This window comes from Gracilinanus agilis, chromosome 1 (genome assembly GCF_016433145.1).
Source record: "Gracilinanus agilis isolate LMUSP501 chromosome 1, AgileGrace, whole genome shotgun sequence".
Lineage (NCBI taxonomy): Eukaryota > Metazoa > Chordata > Mammalia > Didelphimorphia > Didelphidae > Gracilinanus > Gracilinanus agilis.
In genome coordinates this window covers 60,246,328-60,257,954 of record NC_058130.1, presented here as the reverse complement: position 1 = coordinate 60,257,954, position 11,627 = coordinate 60,246,328, and the positions used below count along the sequence as shown (strand labels likewise).

Sequence of the window (11,627 nt, the reverse complement as noted above, 5' to 3'; positions counted from 1 at the left end):
ACACAGAAACAACAAGGAGCCAAATATAATTAATGTTCACTACCAGCTTCAGCATTGTCTTTGGAACCTGGGACAGGCAGCTAGCCATGGAACAGAGACAGTAAATGGACTAGAGGATCAGAGACTTGGATTCTAGTCCCATCTGGGTGACCTAGAATAAGTCACAGTCATCCCTTCATGCCTACACTTCTTCTAGCTCTGCCAAGTGGAATTGTACTTGGTGGTCTCTGAGGTTCTCAACAGCTTTGACATTCTCACTCCTAATGCCTCTTCTATGTTCTAAGGACCTTCTATATCCTACACTCTGTTTCTCACATTTTGTGTTTGAAGGCCCCTTTTAAAGAGCTCTATGTTCTCTGGTCTCTTACATCTAAGAGTTGGCATCTTTAGTGGAAGCAGTAGCATCTCCCACTCTTTGGCCAATCCTGCGCCCACATCTGGGGTGAGTAAGGGAGGGCAAGAGAGATGCTCAGGGAGCAGGTAGTCGTGTTCTTTTTTTTTTTTTTACAGCTGGGCATCAGGCATCAGTGTCCTTTCCTGGCACTAGCCTGTGCCTGGCACTCTTTGTTCAATGTTTCCTTTGCTGCCCAGCTGAGATCCTTTCAGATGTCAGGGGCACATACAGCTCCTGTTTGTTTTCTCGCAACAGCCAAGTTGTTTACCAAGCAATGCTTGGGAAAAACCGAGCAGCAAGGATTCAAGCTCTGCCTGTTTAAATAAACAATTAAAACTCTGTAGGAGTGAGGGGGCAGCATTGTCATCCGTGTCCCCATCACCATGAGGAACATGCTGTACAAGATTCATTTAGGCTTTCATTAGGTTTCTTCTGCTGTGATACAGGAGTCTTTGGTCTCAATTATTCCTTGGCGGTGGAGCCTTTCCTTAAGCAACAAAGCAGTGGCATCAGGAGTCCTGGCTGTTAATCCCATGGGGAAGAGATGGGGAGGCTTGGTGGCTTCTCTTGGCAATTTCACAGCTGATTTTGGATGAAATCAGGCTGTTTCTAGAGGAGAAGGCCAGTAGGCACAAAGTCACTGAGCCTGGTCACTTCCTGGGGCAATGGCAAAAGTACTAGAGAGGAACCAGATGCTACACCTCCAGGCTTTGGGGTGTTTGCTGGCTCTTCTCCATGCCTGGAATACTCCCTCCTCATCTGCCTCCTGGCTTCCTTCAAGTCCCAGCTAAAATCTTGGCTTCTCCTGATCCCCTTAATGCTAGGGCCTTCCTTCCATCTGTTTATTATCTCCAATGTATCCTGTCTACATCTGGTTTGTACATGACTGCCTTCATGTTGTTTTCTCCATTAGACTGTGAGTCCTTTGAGAGCATCACATAGACTGCCTCTCCTTGTAGCCATAGAACATAGCACATAGTAGATGCCTGATAAATGTTTATGGATTGGCTTGGTTTAAATCTCAACTCCACTTCTCATTGCTTATGGAATGATAAGCCACAGAGGAATGTAGACTTGGTGTAGCCACAAGGAAGATATTCCTGTCCATTATATTGCTGTGCTATTGGATTAAATGTCTCCTCTGAGCCTCAGTTTCCACTCCTAGAAAGTGAGGAGTTGGTTTTTAAACTGGCATCTGTGGACTTGCTTTTAAAAATGTTTTGATTACTGAATTTTGGCATAATTGGGGTCTTTTCTAATTTCTACTTAAAATGCATTTAAAACCTTTACTTTGAAAAGGGATCCATAGGCCTTGCCCAACTGCCAGAGGGGTCCAGACACAGAAAAGGTTGAGATGATTCTGTGGTTTCTTTTAGTCCTAAATTCTAGGAACCTAGGTGCCTAAGCAGTATATATGTAGACTGGAATACCCACTGTGGAATTTGAGTGGCCTCGAAGGCCTCCTTCTTAAATAGTATCTCCTTTGTGCCTGCATAAACAATTAGAAACTCCTTTCTTTGAATTTACTGTTAATCTCCAATAGCATGGAATCCCAATATCATGGGAAAGTTCCCACTGAGAGTCAGCATGGTTGGTGTAGAAAAGCACCAGTGTTTGAGGTCTCAGCTTTTCTACCCATTGAGCTGCTTGATGTTGGGTAAGTCACTCAGTCTTTTTCTTGGAGCCTCCTTTTTCTGAGCTATAAAATGAAGTAGAATTTGTCCCTGTGAAGTGGATGTGAAGTGGGGAGGGCCTTAGAGATCACCTGGTCTCAAGCTCAGATGTGACAAATGAAGAAACTGATGTGCTTCATGCAAATGGCTATGCGTTCAGAACTCAGTCAGAACTCGGTCCCTGTGGACAGTTCTGAGGTGTGTCTGATGGCATTCCATAATTCCATGCCTCACTAATGATTGGTTGATACCATGGTAATAGAGTGAGTACAAAATCACAGATTCAAGGGTAGGAAGGGACCTCAAAACCATTGTAGTTGATGCTGTATCTGATCAAGAATTCCCCTCTATAGCCTTGCTAACAAATGGCCATTAAGCTTCTGCTTGAAGACCTTTAATGAGTAGAAGTCCTTTACCTTTGATGACAACTTTTGAACAGGTCTAATTGTTCAAATGTCTTGATTTACACTAACCATGGTTCAACTATGGCATGGCAACTCAGTGATGCAGTGCTGGGCTTGGAGTCAGGAAGACCCGAGTTCAAATCCAGATTCAGACACAATAACTATGATCCTGGCAGGTCACTTAAACTCTTTCGGCTTCAGTTTCCTCAAGTGTAAAATGGGGCTAATAATAGCAACTCTCTCACAGGGTTGTTGTGATGATCAACTAAGATATTTGTAAAATGCTTAACACAATGCCTGGCACATAGTAGGTATTTAATAATCATTTGTTTCCTTCTTTCCTTCCTTCCTTCCTTCCTTCCTTCCTTCCTTCCTTCCTTCCTTCCTAACTTGTCTTTCTGGGAGACATCTAAACCATCTAGTTCATCCCCTTTTATGAGTGTCTAAGGAACCTGCCCAAAATCATAAAGGTAGCATGTGGTGGGTTGTCCTCTGACTGAGTCCAGCATTCTTCCCATCATACTATGCTAGAACTCTCTATAAAGAGAATGAGAAAGGGGATCAGCCACATCAATAGTAGTGAGGCTGTAGATCCAGGCAACCATGGCTAGGGCTTCAGAATCCTCATTCCCCTGATTCCCAGTGCTTCTATAAGGACCAAGGAAAATGGTGAATATGAAGTACTTTGTAGTCATAAAATTCTCTAAAGTACATGGCATTATTACTGTTATCCTGGTGCCAGGAGAGGGCAGACATGGGCTAGGTCTGGGATATAGATACCCCAAACAGGCAGAGTGTTCTGCAAGGAGTGGTAAAGCCCTGAAGGCAAACTTCGCCAAGTTCCCAATTTTGCTTGTAGCCAATGCTTCTTAGAGGAAAGGGGGAAGAAGCTAGAACTCTAGGTAAGCATTTCTCAGTAGGCATTCTTCTGCCGGGCATTTTGTTGCTCTACCCACAGAGCCTGGTATGAACTAAACAGAATGTATGGTCCAGCTGGGCAGAAGCCCAGCCCACTCAACCTTTGGGAATAAATAGATGACATTGACCTTCTCCAGCCCTTCAGTAGAATTCTTTGCTTTCGAGGTTGTAGGAGCTGGAATTCGTGCTGTGGGGACTTGGCATCTACTTAGTTAGCAACCCGACCTCTGAGCCTAGGCAGCTCCAGGGATCCAAGATCCCTAGATGTCATTATACCCTTCTGTGAATCATCTCATTGCCACACACTTCCTCCTGATAAGTGGACGTGGGGAAATGGGCAGTTTCTAGAATCAGTTGTCTCTGTATCTCTCATACCTAGCACAGAATCTTGCCAATAATAGATGATTAAAAAACTATTTGGTCAGTTGGACTGCTGGTTGGTCAACTTGGCTTTCTTATGAAATAATATGTGTAAAGCTCTTGGCATACCTATATACAGCATCATTTACATGTTATTGGTCACGATAATGATGACATCAAAGATGATTAGGATGAAACCAGCTTGCTATAGTGAAAACATGGAAGTCAAAGGGGTTGAGTAGAAAGGGTCATAGACTGAGAGTCAGGAATCTTCGGGTATAATTTCAGCTCTGTGGTTAAATTGCTGTGACTTTAGGTAAGTCACTTATCCTTTCTGGGTGTCAGTAAAATTAGTCGGTTGAATCATAGCCATTTTTATGCCCAGGGCAGGAATCACAGAATATGACTTTCATTTTCCTGGAGAGGATCTGGTGACTGTGCTCTAGAGAGCCTGTTCTATAGCTGGGGCGCCAGTGATGGTAGGATTAAGGGGGATGAGAGGTGGGCGATTTGGGGAGAGAGGGAATTGTATGGTAGCTATCTATTTTACTTAATGGTATCCCCTACACCTAGAACAATACCTGCTACACGGTAGAGGTTTAATAAATATTTTATTTCCTTGCTAATTAGGCATGAATGGGAGCCAAACAAACTCAGGAATCAGGATAGACTGGGCTCAGGTCCCTTCTTTGAAACCTACAGGTTGTGTGGCCCTAGTAGGGCAAGTCACTTAAACTCTCATTGTTCCAGACAACTAAGACTCATATGTTTCCAAGCAATGCTACTCTGCATTGATAGAGGGGATTTCCTTATCAGAGATTCTCTCAATCAGTGAAATCATAAGTCTGATTCCCTTCCTGTTCCCTCCCCAATTCTTGCTGACTATTGCTAAACTCAATTGTTGTGGCTGTTTTTTTTTTTTTCAGATTATTTGATGGTACAATTTCTCAATAATCATTTTCTAATATTTTGTGATCTGTGTTCTTTCCCTCCCTCCCATCTTTCTTCCCCAAGATGACAGGTAATACAATATAGGTTGTACATTATTATACAATACATATTTTTACATTCATCATTTTGTGAAAGAAGATATAGATATCTATATCACAATCACTTACATTAGAGAAAAATTCACTGAGGAAATAAAGTGAAGATTGGCACATGTTGATCTGCATTCAGACCCCTCCAGTTCCATCCATTGCAGTGGATAGCCTTTTGCATCATGAATTCCTTGGAAGTTGTCCTGGATCCATGCATTGATGATAATGGTTAAGTTACTCAGTTACTCATACTTTATTGCTGTTATTGTTACAGTGTTTTCCTGGTTCTGCTCACTTCACTTTGCTTTACTTCATATAAGTCTTCTCAGGATTTTTTGTGATTATCTTGTTTGTTATTTCTTATGGTACAATAGTATTCCATTTCAATCATATAACACAGCTTATTCAGTGGTTTCTCATTTGATGGACATCTCTTCAGTTTCTAGCTCTTTGCTACCACAAAAAGAGCTGCTATAAATATTTTTGTACAATTAGGTCTTTTCCACCTATCTTTGTTCATTTGGGGATACAGACCTAGTAGTGGTATTACTGACTCAAAGAGTACACAGTTTTATGGTCCTTTGAACATGGTTCCAGATTGCTCTCCAAAAGGGTTGTATCAGTTCACAGTTCCACCAACAGTGTAGTAGTGTCCCGATTTTTCTGCATCCCCTGACATTTATCATTTTCCTTTTTTTGTCATATTAGCCAGTTTGATAGGTGTGAGGTAGTATTTCAGAAGAGTTCTAATTTATATTTCTTTAATTAATAGTGGTTTGAAACATTTTTTTCATATGACTGTAGATAGATTTGATTTCTTCATCCGAGAACTGCCTGTTCATATCCTTTGACTACTTGTCAATTGGGGCTCAGTTGTTATTATGTAACTGTAAAATTCAGGCACTAGAAACATTCCCCACCCCACATACACCCAAAATTAATTCCCCTGGGACAAAACTGTGATTGCCTACTCTAGTTTCCATTCTAGGTGACCATCAAGGCCTCTTCTAAATCTAGATCCATTATCTTTTCTGAAAATTCTCTTCCAGCTTTAGCTTCCTATGATTTGAGTCCCAAATCTATCTAACAAGGTTTGCTATTGGTAACTGCCCAAAATGTCTCTTCCTAATCTTCCATTCCTAAGGTGGATCTGGAGTATTGCTTGGTGAAAAAAAAACTGAGAGTAGAAATGTCTTTAGAGTGGTATGGGGCTTGAGATGTGTAACATTGTGTACTGCCTCGCTTCACAGACAGGAATCCTCTTCTTCCACCCCAGTATCTGAATCTGAGATCCAGCAGGAAAAGGTCTCCTCTCCCCTGTGCCAAGGTCCCCTCTGCCTGGCCAAAGGCACAATGCCTTCATTGAATGAATTAGCCATTGAGTCGTTGCATAACAAACCCAGTTTAAGACTTAAGGGATGGGCCCAAGTCTGGAATATAGTCATGTTCTCTCATCCACTGCCAGGACAATCTCAATTGAGGGCAGCAGTGAAACACATTCATCAAGGAATGACTGGTCCTCAACTGGGTACATGGGATGCTGAACCAATTAAAACCAATGTGCAGTCATTGGCTGGTGGCAAAGAGCCATCCATTTGTTTAGGCCCTGGGTTCGTTAATTTTCAGTTTTTGCAGACAGCGCGTGGCTCATCTGAAGGCCAGATCCACTTGGAATCCATATTGGATGTGGTTTGAAGACAATGTTAATGAATTCCTGGTTAGGTTCTTTCTTTCCTCACTAGAGGATTCTCTTGAATTGGGCCTGGGGATATTTGAATGTGGTTTTCATTTATATCTTTCTTATTCCCACTGGCAGACAAGCTTTCTATCATGCTGACTTGTATTTGGAGATAGAAGGAGAGAATATAGTCATTAAACAGGACTGCCCTTGGCAACATGGTGGTTTGAATGGGCTTCCCCTCTCTCTCTTAGCTCCTTCCAGGGCTGTTGTGTTCAGGGTCAATGGTCTGTTGACATGGTTGGACCTTCACAATCTCAGGCTAGTGTACAAGTAATGAGGATGAAATAGATCTGAGGCCTTCACTGGGAAACTGGGAGATGAAGGAATAAAGAGGGAAGGGGCAGAGTTAGAGACAAGCTAGAATGTTCCTGACAGAGCATCAGGTCCTAGTGTATGAGGAAACCCCTAGACCTACTTTTTACTTCTAGGGTCAGTACCCCCTCTTTCTTCTGGTGTTACTTCCCCTTGCCTAACTCCTGTGCTTTGGCCTCTTCCTCAGGACATTGGTCTCAAATGGCTATCAAACAGAGGATACTGTGATGGAAAGAATACCTCTAATTTCTTCATCATGTTGTTAATTCAAGCCTTGACTAACACTACCTACCTCAGCCTCCTCTCCCTTCTGATTGAAGGACTGAGTACCAAACTCCTTCCAGAATGCCTTCTTTATGGAGGGCAGAAACTAGACTTTCTACTCACTCCACTGCATTTGCTGCTCTGCCTGTTTCAACTCCACGAAGCAAGATGGCCCCATGTGGGGGTCTTCCCTGGATCCCTCTGCTTCTTGCTTTCTCTTGTGCATTATCTCCCTCCATTAGGTTTTAGATTTCTTGAGGGCAAGGGCTTACTTTTAGTTAATTGCATTCCTAGCTCTTAGCATAGTACCTTGCATATAGTAGGCACTTAATAAATGTTTATTGGATTGGATCAAATTGGACTGGGAATTCGGACACCTGGTGTCAAGTCATGGGTCCAATGCCCTGTGTTATCTTGGACAAGTTGGATTCTGTCTCTGGGCTTATATTTCCTTCCCTGTTTCAGGGCAATGATCTGTACCACAAGGATTTGAACAGTCCATAGTTTCATTCACTGGGAGGCTTGATGGGGCTGGACAAGATGATCTCAGAGGTTCCTTCCAGCTCTCAGACCTTTCCTACTACTTTCCCTGCCTAGAAGCATTTCCATTCTCTGAGGGCAATCTAAATATGGAAATATTTAAGAATCTACCCAAAGGATATAATTTTAAATAAATAAAAGAAAGTAAAGGAGATATTCTTGGTTAGTAGAGGAAACCCAATCTGGTGCCCCTCGAATTATGCCAAATAGGTGGAGAACTATCTCCTAGTTAGGCATAAATCCTATGTCTAGGCCTATAGTCTGAGTGACTAAAGAAAAGGGGTATGATTTGGCCTCAGTTGGTGGGATGGGGAGATATCCATTACTATTGACTTCCTTTCTTGTAATAATAATTATAATAGCTAATATTTCTATGGTGCTTTAAGGTTTGTGATGGGGTTTTCATATATTATCTCATTTGATCCTCACAATAACTCTATAAAGGAGATGCTCTTATCTCCATTTTACAGATGAAAAAACTAAGGCTGAGAGCAATTAAGTGACTTGCCTAGGGTCACATGGGGAAGGGAAGTAAATAAACTTTATAGAGTACCTACTAAGTGCCAGGCACAGTGTTAAGCACTTCACAAATATTATTTTACTAGAACTTCACAATAATCCTAGGAGGTAGAGACTGTTATTATCCCCATTTTACAGTTGGGGAAACTTAGGCAAACACATGAAACAACTTGCCAATGGTTCTACAACTGCTAAATGTTTGGGGTCAGATTTGAATTTAGGTTTTCCTGACACCAGGCTCTTTATCTGTGATGCTATGGCATGGGTCAGGGATGGACCAGCTTTAAAAATCATCTGATCTAATTTCTTCATTTGCCAGATGGAAGCAGAGGTTCAAGAATAAGAAGTGAATTATCCAAGGTCATACAGAGAGTCAAAAGACAAGACCAAGGCTAGAGCATAGGTCACCTGATTTAAAGTGAGTTATTTTTCAATAAAAGGGTTTTAAGTAGGAGATTTTAGCAATACCCCAGAGCTATTGGCTGAAGACTTACAGAATTCAGTGTTCTAACAACTACTAGATCAATAATCTAAAGACATAATGCTTATACTTTCCTCCCATCCCCACCAAAAAAATAGAGAGAAGAGATATGTCAATAATTCATAATAATTTACAATAGTTCTATATGAACACAAATATGTGTCTATATTCAATAAGTCCCTACCCCTGTCAAAAATCATGCCTTTATTTTTTTTTTTAAACCCTTGTACTTCGGTGTATTATCTCATAGGTGGAAGATTGGTAAGGGTGGGCAATGGGGGTCAAGTGACTTACCCAGGGTCACACAGCTGGGAAGTGGCTGAGGCCGGGTTTGAACCTAGGACCTCCTGTCTCTAGGCCTGACTCTCACTCCACTGAGCTACCCAGCTGCCCCTATGCCTTTATTTCTGTCAAACTCCAAAACACAATTTGAGTGTATGATATACAGAGATAACAACTATTATATTAATGCATTCCTCTTTGAGGTCTTAAAGACAAGAAAAAAATTGTAAATGAACAGCAAAATGGACTCGGGTTAGAAATGGAAACCACCAGGAAGGAGCTGGTGGGGGCTGAGGTGGGGAGTTGTCCTCAGTATCTCCTTAGAAATCAGAAAATATGGGGGCAGCTGGTAGTTCATTGGATTGAGAGCCAAGCCTAGAGATAGGTTCAAATCTGGCCGCAGACACTTCCTAGCTGTGTGACCCTGGGCAAGTCACTTAACCCCCATTGCTTAGCCCTTACCACTCTTCTGTTTTGGAACTAATACACAGTATTGATTCTAAGATGGAAGGTAAGGGCTTAAAAAAAAAAACAAAACAGGAAATATATCAGTAGAATAGAAGCTCTTTGAAGGTAGGCACAGCTTTTCATTTTGCCTTTGTCCCTCCCCGACCCCCCCTCACCCCCCCCCAGTTTCCCAAGCATCTAGCAGAGTCTGGCACAGTCACTGTTTAACAAATGCTAGTTAGCCAGGAAATGGATTGCCTTGACTTGTGTGGCTGGCACCTATCCCGCCACTTTTCCCCTCCTCCTTGGCTTGAACATGAAGTGGGTGATCTCTGCCTCCTCTCATGGATCAAGGCTGCCCCAGTTATTAAAGTGCATGTTATATCACTTCTAGGACATGAGAAAAGACTTTCCAGGAAACCAGGGTACATGTGCATTTGGAATGGACAGCTCCTCCCTACACATTAATCTTTCCCAAAGCACAGCTTTCCACGTGTCCTAGCTTTGCTCCAAAACCAACCGTGACTCTCCTGGGTCAAGTTCAGACTCCTTTCCCTGCCATGAAAGGTTCCACCCTGTCCAATTGACTCTACTGTCCTCTAATCCCCATTCTATATACTCTTCCCTGTTCAAGCCAACCCTTCTCCATCTTTGCTTCCCTTCCTTACATGCTCATTTTTGCTACTGTGCCTTTGCTTATGACATTTCTCCATCCTTGAACTACACCCTGGTCCCTCATCCAATCTTGTCAGAGAGAACAAGCGACTTGGCCTAAAAGGTCTCAGCTAGTTTAATGGACAAGCCAGCAGCAGAACATAATCTGAAAATTCTTCACTGTTTCACATTCATTAATCATTTCTCAATTCGATCACAAGTCTGAAGACAGGGACCAGCTTGTCTATGACTCCAACCCCTGTCTTTCCCTAGCACAGTCTTAAGAATTCCATAGACACTCAACTAAGAATAGTCACATTCAAAGAAAGGACCTTGATGGGTTTCTTCATTGATGCTGGGAGAAATGGGTTCTTATCCTGACTCTACTGCTTTCTTTCTCTATAACCTTGGATGAGTTCCTCCCCTCTTGGCCTTAGTTTCCCCATCTATAAAATGAGGAGATACTAGTAGAAGATCTCTAAATTTCTTTCTAGCTCAAAAAGGAAAAATTATTCAGTTCGAGATGAAGAAAGCTATGGAATCTCTTTCCTTATGGAGCTTTCAGAAATTGAGATTTGAGAGGGAAAAGGGGAAGGGCTAGACAAATCTAGTGGTGGAAAGTGTCCTTGGTTGGTAGCTAGAAGATTTGGTTTGAATCTTGACTTTGCCACTCAGTAGGTGTATGGCCTTAGACCAATCATTTCTCTGAGCCTCGGTTTTCTTTCCTATAAAATGGGAGGTGGGAAAGGGTAGTTGTTCAGTTGTTCTAGTAATGTCCTATTCTTCATGATTCCATTTGGGATTATCTTGGCAAAGATACTGGAGAGGTTTGCCATTTCCCTCTCCAACTCATTTTACAGATGAGAAAATTAAGGCAAACAAGATTGAGTGACAGGGTCACACAACTAGTGTCTGAGGCCAGATTTGAATTTAGGAAAACTTTTCAATTAGCAATAATTGTACCTCGGTTAGACCTCATTGGCTACGATATGACCACTGTGCAAAGCTGAGATTTGAATTTAGGAAGAGGAGTCTTCCTGCTTCCTGGAATAGTATCCTATCCATTGTGCCACCTACCTGTGCCCCAGGTAGGGTAGTTGAATTAGATAATACCTAAGGTCCCGTCTAGTTCTAACATAGTTCAGGTCTGTGATTTGGAGCCTTTAGTGGGAGAGCCTGGACCAAAGTTTCTCAGAGTTTAGCAAGGCTTTTTTTTTAAACAAGAAAACTTGAAGGCAAGAATCCCAGTTTTAACATATTTTTAGTAGGCCTAATAAACTGTAGGTACTTAGTAACTAGGTTACCCAAATAATGTCAACATGGCCTCTTCATTGGCTTCATCAAGGCCAGTTTGTTTACCTGTGAACTCTAAAACTCTGAGGGTAAGTAAATATGTCCTACTATCTAAGAAATGTAACTAGAGTGGGACAATGGGGCTTTGCCCTAGGGCACTGAAATTTAGAAGGCATTGACATCACTTATAGTATCCTCCAGTAGTTTACAAATAATTGATCTTTAGTTAAGATAGTAAGCTACCAGATGGAAATGTTATCTCTGCCCCAGCTCCAAGGACAGTGATACTCCAATTGGACTATTCC

General features: G+C 42.0%; 1 pseudogene; it reads right to left on the bottom strand.

The window, feature by feature from the left end:
- Positions 1-10,953: 10,953 nt before the first annotated feature.
- Positions 10,954-11,037, bottom strand: LOC123232616 (annotated as a pseudogene).
- Positions 11,038-11,627: the final 590 nt, after the last annotated feature.